Below are 12,880 nucleotides of genomic sequence, written 5' to 3'. Positions count from 1 at the left end.
TTATAGTCCTTTGGTTATTTGGGTACACGCTTGTAACACATACCAAAAATGACTTCTTAATAGCTATGTGCAACTATATTGCATACATTGATTACTGATGGCATCTTACAAATGATCTACCTGAATCTGAGGATCTGTTCATGGTATATCAGTAGTACTAGAAAATACTACCTTTTTTGCATATGTTTTTCTTTACTGATAGATCCTGATAAACTCTGCCCTCAAGTATGAACGTTAACTCCTCCAGTTAATGTATTATACATTTACTAGCTAATATTCTTATAAATCTTACAATCTTATAAAAGATTAGCTAAGACTAAAACCAAAAATTCCTTCCTTTGTAAATATTTTAATTTTGCCTGATCAATCATAAAAAAAATTTGTTCAATACCTAAAATAGATTCCTCTATTTTTTTTAATATTAAACCTTTGAGATACAAATCTATTGTTTGATTTCATCTCTTTATTACAAGGATTTTTATCCTAAACAGGTGTCAGTGGGGCCTTGAAACCCCTGAATTGCTAGCAAAACTGGACATGTAATTATTTGTCTTTCTGGAGAGAGCTCTTGTTAAAATCGTAAATGGTCTGTGATCCAAAAAAGTGTAAAAGCCATGACCTTATTGAATGTGGGCTCTGAATTGTAAACATAACTTTGAAATAATAATTGTGAAACTAATTGTTTAAAGCATCCTAAAAACAATGTTAAAAGAAAAATCTTATGATGAAAACTGGAAAATGTCTGCATTTGTAGTGGTGAACTTGAACCTTGAACGGATTAGAGCAGGTAAGACATTACTGGTAGGGGAGAGTTATAAGGGTGAGTTCTGTCCCAAAAAAGAAATATCTTAGTCATTTAGTACTTTTTTCCTATTAATAATTTCTATTTTGTCCTGTTAACAGAAACCCAAAAAAGTATGTTGTTTTATATTAAATGGTTGAGCTCATTATTTAATATAACAGAAGACCAGACTTGTTTTTATATTTTGGGGGATCATCTTTTTTCATGTGGTTGAAAGAATGAATAAAACTGTATGACACAGACCCTGCTAAAACTAAAGAACCAATTTGTTGGGGACATTCCATGCATATTTCCAAAATGTATTTTACCTTAGTATTAGAGAAAGAAAATAAGTTTTAAGAAATGATTCCATTATAGCTAGGATTAATATATTTAATAGCCATTTTCATTACAGGAGGAAAGGTGACAATAGTGCGTCGTACTACTGAGACTTCTTTTAACCAATGTCTTTGGTAGGTAGCAAGGCGTAATTAATTGATTTTTCTCTTAGCAGATTTAAAATACCTATTATAGACCTTATTTCTTTTTCCACTACAGCTTAATCTCTGCCTGATTTGACAGTGCCAAATTTTTAATGTAATCGCTATTTAATTTGGGACTGGGAGCCTTTTCATTTCCTACCTGTCAAAACTGCTATTAGAATCTTCGTTTTACTCCTTTAAATTGTTGGCAAGGTAAATGGGCACGGAAAACTTATATTTTTTCCTGGAATTCTGTTTTGGTAGAGGAAAGTCCTGATCAAGATGGAATAGTTAATGTGCAGGGCTCATGCCCTCTCCTTAAGTGAATAGAAACATTTTTTTATTTATCAGATTATAAATATTGCTTTTAAGGAGGGTTTTTTTTTTATGGAGTGACAGATATTTTATAGGAGGAAATAGTTTTATGTAGCAAATGGAAAATTTTATGATTAATTATAATTTCTCTTTTAAAGAATTTGTCAGGTATATAATTTAAAAGATATTAAAACAGCAATATTTGCATAGTTTATATGAAGTCTTGAAGCATTGAGAAAAGGTTGCTACATTTTAATAGTTTTTTATTGGCAATATATAGAAATAACTTTTTATAACAGTTTTGTGTGAAGAGTAACAAATAGCATGACTGAAATGAACAAGGTACTGGTATAATTCTTAGGGAATTATAAATCTCTCAGATCTAGTACTCTAGTCAATTACAATTAATCAGTCACTATTGTAAAATATAAAAATTAAAGACTATCCTTACTTTCATCAAAATGACCTTATATGTTGGAGAAAGTTTACTTTTTATAGCCTTATAATTAATGAAACTGAAATTTTTATCACATGCATCTATAAAATTAGGAAAATATAAAATCGGGGCAAAAATCTGATATTTTAAAAAGTTAGTTTGGCATATTTGGTAAATTGATAGATTACCACTGTCAAGTTATATCAGTGAATCTAGATCTATTGTCCTCAGATACTGCTTTATGTAAGAATTAGTGTAAAATTGAAAAAATACGCAGTGTTAAAAGTTGTCATTGTTGGGGTCTTTATGAAATCACTGCATCCATGTACAGTTTTGAATTAAAAATGCACAACACAAAATAATTTATCATTTTTGAAAGATCTAACATTAGCTTTGATAGTTTAGCATTATTTAAGTGTTTTAGTATATGTGAAATGTTTATTTGGTTAATTTATTTTCAAATGTTAATAATATTAAATATTTATGCAATGTTTAAATATTTGGAGTATATTTGAAATAAATTCTCCAGATTTTTGCATAAAGGATTATTTAAGTGCTCAAAATGATTGTTTCACAATTGATCTCTAAGAAATAAAATATTGACAAAATATACTTGTTTTCATGTTTATTAAGTACTAGCCAAATTTACCTGCAAATGATTCATGTTAAAATTATACTAGATTGACATTATATAATTAAAAGCAAGGTAATTTCAAGAGGTGTACACCTACCACCAAACCGTTGTTTTTTTGTTTTTTTTTTAAATGAAGCCAGCCTGAATCATTGTATCTTCCATTAGTAACCTGGGTAAAAGGGAGAATAGATGGAGGCATAACACTGTATGGATAGTTTGGGATTATAAAGAATTTCACTGGGAAACTTTATTGTAAAATATCTCTTTTTTTTTTTAATATTTTATTTACTTGAGAGAGAGAGAGAACATGAGCAGGGGAGAGGGGCAGAGGGAGAGGGAGAATTAGACTCCCCGCTGAGCAGGGAGCCGATGTCTGGCTCAATCCCAGAACCCTGGGACTGTGATCTGAGCTGAAGGCAGATGCTTAACTGATTGAGCCACCCAGGCGCCCCTAAAATCTCTTATTTTTTAAACATTTGTTATTGGATATTGGCTTCTTTAGTAGTTACAATTTTAAAGAATTTATTTAAATTAAAAGACAGTTTGGGATTATAGAGAAAATACTGTTTCTCCAGTTAGAACTTTCTGAGCAAATTTTACTAAAACTTGGGACCTGTGCTCAAAGAGAAGCCTTTGAAGCTAAGTTGTAACTGAATAGAGAGAAACCAGAGTGTATTAGTCTGCGAGGGCCATCATAACAACATACTACAGACTAGGTGGCGTAGACAGCCGAATTTATTTTCTCACAGTTCTGGAGGATGGAAATTCCAAGATCAAGGTGGCAACAGGTTTGGTTTCTCCCAAGGCCCATCTCCTTGGTTTAGAGACTGCCACTTTCTTACTCTGTTTGCATGACCTTCCTCTCTGCACACACATTCCTGGTGTCTCTTCCTCTTATAAGGACACCAGTCCTACTGGATTAGGGCTCTACCCTTATTACTTTATTTAACCTTAATTACCTCTATAAAGGCCCTGGCTCCAAATATTATCACATTGTGGGTTAGGGCTTCAACATATGAATTTGGGAGGAACGCAATTTAGTCAATAACACAAGAGATACTTACTTCTCTGGTATGCACATTTCAAGGGGAATGAGACTTGGGAACATGGAAACATCTATGGGTTATAAATCTGGAGACATGTCTTGTTTTTCCCCTGAAGACATATCTATATTCCAAAAGGTAAGAACCCAGGATCCTTCCTAAGGAGAACTTGTTTATAGTAAGGACATAAGATTTCTCCAGGCTCCTGGGTGGCTCAGTCTGTTAAGCGTCTGCCTTCGGCTCAGGTCATGATCCCAGGATCCTGGGATCGAGCCCCGCATCAGGCTACCTGCTCAGCAGGGAGCCTGCTTCTCCCTCTCCCACTCCCCCTGCTTGTGCTCTGTCAAATAAATAAACTCTTTAAAAAAAAAAAAAAGAAAGATTTCTCTTCCTTTCTCTGAAAGAGAGGAGAACTTCCATATAGCTGTCCTGTGTAGTTCCCAGATTCATATTTTGAGGCTCCTCACCTATAGTGCAAACCCTAGAATATATAGTCTCATCAATCTGATAAGCTGTTATCAGTCTGGTTCTCATTTGTCACCACACAGGTGAGAATTGGTCTGTGGGGAACAAGTGTGGTTATTTTAAATAGTAATTAAATATATTCCTGCTTAAGAAACGACATGTGTACTTCAGTACAATGTGAATAAATATAATAGTCATGTTTTATCTGATGCTTCTTGAATTGTGTTCTGTTTAATCCACATTTTTTTGCTTCTGTTATGGTCAGAAGCCTAGAATAATGAAAGTCTGGGTGTTATTTTTTAAGTTTTATTTTTATTCTATTTTTTTACCCTATTGGCTATTCTTTATTTCTATTTTTTTTATTATTTTTAAAACATTTTTTTTTAAAGATTTTATTTATTTGAGACAGAGAATGAGATAGAGCATGAGAGGGTCAGAGGGAGAAGCAGACTCCCTGCCGAGCAGGGAGCCCAATGTGGGACTCGATCCCGGAACTCCAGGATCATGACCTGAGCCGAAGGCTGTCGCTTAACCAACTGAGCCACCCAGGCGCCCCTATTTTTAAAACATTTTTTAAAGATTTATTCATTCATTGGAGAGAGCGAGTGTGAGCATGGTGGGAGAGGCAGAGGCAGAGAGAATCCCAAGCAGACTCCCTGCTGATCATGAGACAAGACTCTGAGATCATGACCTTAGCCAAAATCAAGAGTCTGACACTCAACTGACTGAGCCATCCAGGTGCCCCTTTAATTTTTTTTTAAATATTTTATTTTTAAGTAATCTCTATACCCGTCATGGGGCTTGAACTTAAAACCCCGAGATCAAGAGTTGCATGCTCTACCCACTGAGTTAGCCAGGTGCCCCTATTTTATATATATATGTATATATATGTGTGTGTGTGTGTATATATAAAAGTTTATTTAAGTAATCTCTACACCCAACATGGGGCTCAAACTCACGACCTGAGATCAAGAGTCACATGCTCTTCTGAGCCAACCAGGTGCCCCTTTATTTTTTATTTTTATTTTAATTCCAGTATAGTTAACATACAATGTTATATTAGCTTCAGTGTATAATATAGTGATTCAACAATTCTGTACATCAACCAGTGCTCATCAAGATAAGTATACTCTTAATATCCCCTTCAACTATTTGACCCATCCCTCCACCCACCTCCCCTCTGGTAACCATCTGTTTGTTCTCTAGAGTTAAGAGTTGTTTTTTGGTTTATATCTTTTTTTTTTCCTTTGTCCATTTGTTTTATTTATTGAATTTCACATGGGAGTGAAATCATATGGTATTTATCTTTCTCTGATTTATTTTGCTTAGCATTTTATTCTAGATCTATCCATGTTGTTGCAAGTGGCAAGATTTCCTTTTTTGTGAATGAATAATATTCCATGTGTATATATACCACCTCTTTATCCATTCTTCTATTGATGGACACCTGGGTTGCTTCCGTAATTTGGCTATTATAAGTAATGCTGCAATAAACAGGAGTGCATTTTTCATTTTGGATTAATGTTTTTGTATACTTTGGGTAAATACTCAAGAGTGCAATTACCGGATTATATGGTAATTCTATTTTTAATTTTTTGAGGAACCTCCATACTGTTTTACAAAGTAGGTGCACCAGTTTGCATTTTCACCAAGAGTACGCGAGGGTTCCTTTTTCTCCACATCCTCACCAACACTTGTGTTTTTGAAAGCCTGGGTTTTAGAACCAAGAGTTCTGTCTCAAGTGACTAGATGTTTCCTTTTATATTTTCTTCTGGTTCAAATGGGACAAATTATCCAAGTAGTTCAATTTAAAGTGATAATAGAAAAGTATACTCCTGTGGGTAGAAGACATTTTATATCTAGTATTTTAGTAGTACGGTGTGAGTTGAAGCAAAAATTGGAGGTTTTTTTTTTAAAGATTTTATTATTTATTTGACAGAGAAAGACACAGCAAGAGAGGGAACACAAGCAGGGGGAGTGGGAGAGGGAGAAGCAGGCTTCCCGCCGAGCAGGGAGCCCGATGCGGGGCTCGATCCCAGGACCCTGGGATCGTGACCGGAGCCGAAGGCAGATGCTTAACGACTGAGCCACCCAGGCGCCCCCAAAATTGGAGGTTTTATCTGAAGGAATCTGACCCTATAAGTCAGGAAATGGAAATTATTATAAAAGCAGAAAGAAACAATTCTGGGTTAAAAAAAATGGTAAAAACCATTTCAAAATAACACTTTCACAGGTTTTTGAACATTTTTGTTTATTAGGTTAATAACTTCTGATAAAAGGAAAAATAAAGGTTTTGTATTTTTTTTTGTCCTTTATTTCTTTCTAGTCCTCTAAAGAAAAAACAATTTTTTTAAGATTTTAGTTTTAAGTAATCTCTAAACCCAATGTGGGGCTCAAACCTACAATCCTGAGATCAAGAGTCGCATGCTCTACTGACTAAGCCAGCCAGGCACCCCCCCAACATTTTTTTAAAATGCTGATCATGGGACATCTGGGTGGCTCAGCCTGTTGAGCTTCTGGCTCTTGATTTTGACTCAGGTCATGATCTCATGGTCATGGGATTGAGTCCCATGTTGGACTCTGAGTCTTCTTGTCCTTCTCCTTCCCCATCTGCCCTCCTCCCTCCCCCTGCTGTGTTCTCTCAAATAAATAAAATCTTCTAAAAAAAAATGCTTATCAGATATTGCCTGAACTAAGAGACCAACTTATAGATGGGTCATGATGTATATATAGTCAGAGGTATGCAAAAGCTGTGGTTTTGCAGATTATAAGCATTGATTTATTAGGGATTACCTTTTTAACTGCCAATTTCTAATAAAATGAAATTGGAGGAGAGATAAAGACCATCAAAGTAAACAGGGTCTACACTAGAATATCAGCATTGGAAAAGGAAAAGAAGAAATCAATTCTAGAGATTATGAAGTTGAATTACAAGGACAGGTGGTTGCTATAGGAAGCAAGGACATGAGCTTTTGAGTGTAGATGATTGTAGGAAATGGGGGTGGAAGAGTAGCTTTGAAAGAGGCAATTTTAATCAGAATATGGTAGGATGAATGTGAAAAGGGACTTGTTTCAAATTTATTTTCCTAAGTAATTGAGACTTGTCCATGGGAGGAGGTGAGTTCAGGATCTTCCTATGTCACCATCTTGAACTAGAACTTCTTGTGATTTTAATTTGCATTTTCCTAATGGCTAGTGATGTTGAACATCTATTCTTCCTCTAATACCATGTTCCCATTGCTTTTGTGAAGGTAGTATCCTATTGGCTCTCCTGGAAAACATGTTCAGCTAGAACATTCTCTGGTTTTATGTAGTAAGTCCATTCTAATATTGCGATCTTTCTTTTTGACGCATTCCTCATATTCTGCTAAGGTAGTTCTAGCATCTCCACCCTCATTTACTGTAGGCAACCATTGTGTCATTGCTTTAAGGAACCATCCCACTTGTGTAGTAGACTTGGCTTTAGGTGTCCTTCCCAGAATGCCCACTAGCCATATATTCTGCTTCCTGGGTCCAACATCTATAAGAGTCACTCCCAAAGGTGTTTTCACAGTCCCTACTGGTACATTAAACCTAGTTCTCTAATTTTCTCCATGAGCAAGATTTTTCCTCCTCTCACAGGTTTGGTCTATCTCCACTCGGGTTATGCTGAGACTGACCATCTTATTGGCCTGGAAGCAATGAGTGGAGGCTATACAGACCCCAGAGGCATTTGTCACTCCTAGTAAGCTGAAGTTACATGGAAGCAGAAACTGTGAGAGCTGTGATATGCATAAACTATGAGGTGGATAACAGAGTTACTGAATTTCCTGTGTTGCTAGAATGATGCAAGTTTACATTTGTGGTCCCAGCAAAATTATTACCGGAACTTTTTTACAATGAAAAAATGTCCTGGTTTTGATCTTAAATTGTATGGTCCACCCTAGTGATAGAGAAGAGGGTAAGGAAGCCAATTTCGTAGTGGGAAGAATAAAAAGGGAAGTGTAAATGGAAGAAGAAAAAGCAAGGTCATGTTGGTAATGAAGCACTAGCATGAAGAGTGTCATGATGTGAATCCTAAACCTTTACTAGAGATATTTTACAATGTCTGAAGCCCTGCTCTGTTTGGAGTCCTAACATTTTGTGAGGTTCCTTTCTCTCCTACTTCTACTCTACTTAACACTGACAGTGCAGCTCCTCTTATTTGAGGTAGACAAAGCAAATCTCTGTTCGTGGCCAAGAGACGAGCTCAACTAAAACAAGTATTGTCATACCACAAATGCTGAACTAAAGGATATATGTTAATATATTTCAGATTTTGTCTGTTAATGGCCAGATGAATGCCCTGAAGTGAAAGTAAACGGTGCATGTAAATTTAATAAGCACTAAGTATTGTGGTGATAACCAGTAGGCAAATATTTCGGGGTTTTACCCTCCAGTTTTCTAAATCAGCCTTATAGGTAGATAGAGTGGAATGGCAGAGAAGTGGGCTATACACGTAGGACAATACTGTAAGGAATATTTAATTCTGTTAATGATATAAGGATCACAAGAATTGCAAGATGACGTTACAAAAATATATATATCCTCCTTATTATGTGGGTGAATCTAGCATAATCTTTGATTCTTACATTGATTCAACAAATTTTTTTATCGTCTTTTCTACAAAATGTACACTGAGGAAAGAATAAAAGTGTCTTGACATGTCTTTCTCCTTTAGAGATTCATAATTTTCTGAGCAAAGAAAGGGCAATGAAAGAACTGAGGAGACAAAGATTAATTGTGTTTAGGAGAACACTCTGGAGAGGGGGTTGTATCTTTTATATGCTTGCTTCATCCCTTTTTTTTTTTTTAAGATTTTATTTATTTGACAGAGAGAGACACAGTGAGAGAGGGAACACAAGTGGGGGAGTGGGAGAGGGAGAAGCAGGCTTCCCGCCGAGAAGGGAGCCCAATGCGGGACTCGATCCCAGGACACTGGGATCATGACCTGAGCCGAAGGCAGACGCTTAACGACTAAGCCACCCAGGTGCCCCTGCTTCATCCCTTTCTGAAGGCACGTGTCATGTTCAGCGCCCCAAGCTTAAGGCAACTCTAGCTTTTTTCTTAAGCTTAACTGGCCATGTTTTTGGCCACTTAACCTTGTCATACTTCAGCTGGTTGTGTTAGAGGAGTGAGCCCCTGACTGAAAGACAGCCAATAAATAGATCAGCTATCAGTCCAATAGGTGGGTGGGCATGAAAACTTTGCTTGATAATGTTAGGGAGCAAGAATTTCTGGACTAAGAATCAAATTGTTGTGAGACAGATTAACAGGAGAAAATCAAAAAAAATTTTTTTTAAAGATTTTATTTATTTATTTGACAGAGAGAGACACAGCGAGAGAGGGAACACAAGCAGGGGGAGTGGGAGAGGGAGAAGCAGGCTTCCCGCCGAGCAGGGAGCCCGATGCGGGACTCGATCCCGGGACCCTGGGATCATGACCTGAGCTGAAGGCAGTCGCTTAACCAACTGAGCCACCCAGGCGCCCGAGAAAATCAAATTTAATAGGCATATGTAAGGGGAATCTGCATAGACATGGAAATTCCAAAGACAGACAAAATGAATTATGTATGTCATTCTGAACTGAGAAGGGGGCAGGGGTCTGGGATTTTAGAGGAAAGGAATGCATTTCATAGGGCAATAAGAAGACCAGATGTTTGGTAATTAAATGTTTGCCCTACCATACAGATGGGGCACTCAGATAAAATTTATCTCTGTTAATAACCCTTATTCTGGGAAAGACTCCCAATTTAGAATTTTCTGTGTGGTTAAGGGAGGAACAAACATTTCTCTTGTGCCCACAGAGTCTCAAGGTCCTTAAGCTCAAAATAATCCACGTGCCAAAGTGGCACATTCAGGGGGTCACGGGGGTGCTGCCCCAAACCCCTTCAATAAGGATGATAATGCCTGGACCACTCAGTTTTTTAGGAGGTTATGTGGGAGACAGACAAAGCGTGTGTTGGTAGTGGAAGGAGGGTCAGAAATACACAGTGAGGCAGAAATTGAGTTGCTGGCAGTAGATTAGTAATATTAGTAGGGATCAATGAGCTGGTCCTGAGAAAGGGGGCAATGTTGGTGGCTAACTCAAATAGAGCCATATTAGTTCCTGAATAACTTGGGCTCCCAAACTACATTCTAGGCATAAGACCTAGCTATATTAGAATTCCTGATCATTGCCTGGTAATTGGCTTGAGATTCCAGGGTTCATAATTTCTGCAAGTTTCATTATGCTTTCAAAACTTCTCCCTCTACCCCATTTCAGAAAAAGCAAGGTACAATTTACATATAGTAAAATATACAAATCAATGTCAATGGTATTCAGTAACTTTGCTCCAATATAGTTCTGTTCCCTTGTCTCTTCTTGTGTGCTATTATTGTTATACAAACTGTATCTTTATATATTATAAGCACATCAACACAGTTTCATAATTATTACTTTGTCCAGTTGTCTTAATCATACAGGAGAAGGAAAGATTATAAACAAAAATACATTTATACAGTATTTTATATTTACCTATGTAGTTACCTTTACTGGTACTCTTTAATTCTTCATGTGAATTCATGTTACTAGTTTTACTCCCCCTAATAGCTGTGGGATTGAATTGGTCTGGAAGAAAATGGAAAGGCATGAAAGGAAAGAGTATGACAAAATAGAGGAGGAGGGAGGATAGGTAGAGATTTTGCCGTGTGGAGAATTAAAGAGGTTACCTCTCATTCAACTAATACTTAACAAGATTTTCCTATGTATCAGGAACTATGCTCAGCACTGGCTCTTCAGTCATAGACACAGACATAGTAAGGAGACACAGTCCCTGACCTACAGGCTAGTGGAGAAGGAAGGGAATAAAAAGAAAGCCTATCTGTCAATCCATTAAATTACAAATTAAATTTTGTGTTGTGTATGGTGAGGACTACCTGAGTTAGAGTGTTTAGAAAAGACCTCATTGTGGATATGATATTTGTTTGTTTGTTTTTCTTAAGATTTTATTTTTAAGTAATTTCTACACCCAACATGGGGCTCGAACTCACAACCCTGAGATCAAGAGTCGCATGCTGACTGAGCCAGGCACCCCCTTGATATGATATTTAAATTGAGATTTGAAGGATAAAGAGGCAGCTTGGTGGGTGAGAGGGATGAGGATTTAGGGCATTCTAGGCAGGGCAAGCAGTAAATGCAAAGGCTCTAAGGCAGAGGGATGAACTTGCTATGTGTGAAGATCAGAGAGATCAATGTACTCAGGGTGCTTGAGGCAAAATGAATGAAGTGGGGGGTAGGAAAGAAGAGCTTGAGAGATAAGTAGGTCCGTGATTATGTAGCACCCTGGATATGAGCCTAAGGTTTTTTTTTTTTTAAGATTTTATTTATTTATTTGACAGAGAGAGAGAGAGAACACAAGCAGGGGGGAGCGGCAGGCAGAGGGAGAAGCAGGTTTCCTGCTGAGCAGGGAGCCCAATGTGGGGCTTGATCCCAGGACCCTGGGATCATGACCCGAGCCAAAGGCAGATGCTCAACGACTGAGCCACCCAGGCACCCCGAGCCTAAGGAGTTTTAACATTACTTGAAGCATAAGGGAAAGCCATTTAAGCAGAGGTAATAAACTGAAAGTCTGTAGTCTCTGCCTCAAGACATATTCTATACCTAGTACAGTGTTTTGCCAAAAATTTTAATTTCAAAACAGGGAAATTTCATATAAAAGTTTGAATTTGCAGCTTTTCTTGAAAAAAGCTGAGGATCTCTCCATATTGGACTCTGTTTGGTGGAGGTTGGGTGTAATGCAATGTTGGGGTTTTCCCAGGCAAGTGTAAAGGAGGCAGAGGGGGGTTGGAGTTGAAGCTATTTTTAAGGGAGTGATTATTATGCTAAACCACAGAGTCCAAGCTGAATAAGGTGGAAATCAAAGACTAGATGGGGCTGATGGTGGATGGACATGGTGGTTCAGTGGATTGGTCATCCTAAATGAGCTCTAAGAGTTATTGCCATAAGTTTCACTAGTGAACCAGAAAAACAAGAGGTTGTGGTGGGAGAGGGTGGTGTTAGGGCTTTGATTACAGATGTGGCAATTTCTGGCAAGACAAGACCCAGAGTATAACCATGGGAGGGGATGGCTAACTTGGGGTAGAGGAAAAAGTCACTGGGTATGAGACAGTCAACCACTTGAGAAATCAGAATAATAACAGGGATTGAACTGAAGAGAAAGACTTTAAGTCAGATTCTAGTCTTCAATGAATAAGAGAGAGTGACCAGGAGATCGCAAGATGACAATCTTTTTTTTTTAATTAATTTATTTTTTTATGTAGTGTTCCATGATTCGTTGTTTGCATATAACACCCAGTGCTCCATTCAGTACGTGCCCTCTTTAATACCCATCGCCAGGCTAACCCATCCTCCCACTCCCCTCCCCTCTAGAACCCTCAGTTGGTTTCTCAGAGTCCACGGTCTCTCATGGTTCGTCTCCCCCTCCGATTTCCCCCCATCCATTTTTCCCTTTCTACTATCTTTTTTTTTTTTTTTTTTTTACCATATAACGTATTATTTGTTTCAGAGGTACAGGTCTGTGATTCATCAGTCTTACACAATTCACAGTGCTCACCATAGCACATACCCTCCCCAATGTCTATCACCCAGCCACCCCATCCCTCCCACCCCCCACCACTCCAGCAACCCTCAGTTTGTTTCCTGAGATTAAGAATTCCTCATATCAGT

Source organism: Leptonychotes weddellii, chromosome 1 (assembly GCF_054177405.1).
Source record: "Leptonychotes weddellii isolate Sample4059 chromosome 1, ASM5417740v2, whole genome shotgun sequence".
Classification (NCBI taxonomy): domain Eukaryota; kingdom Metazoa; phylum Chordata; class Mammalia; order Carnivora; family Phocidae; genus Leptonychotes; species Leptonychotes weddellii.
This window is presented reverse-complemented; position numbering follows the sequence as displayed.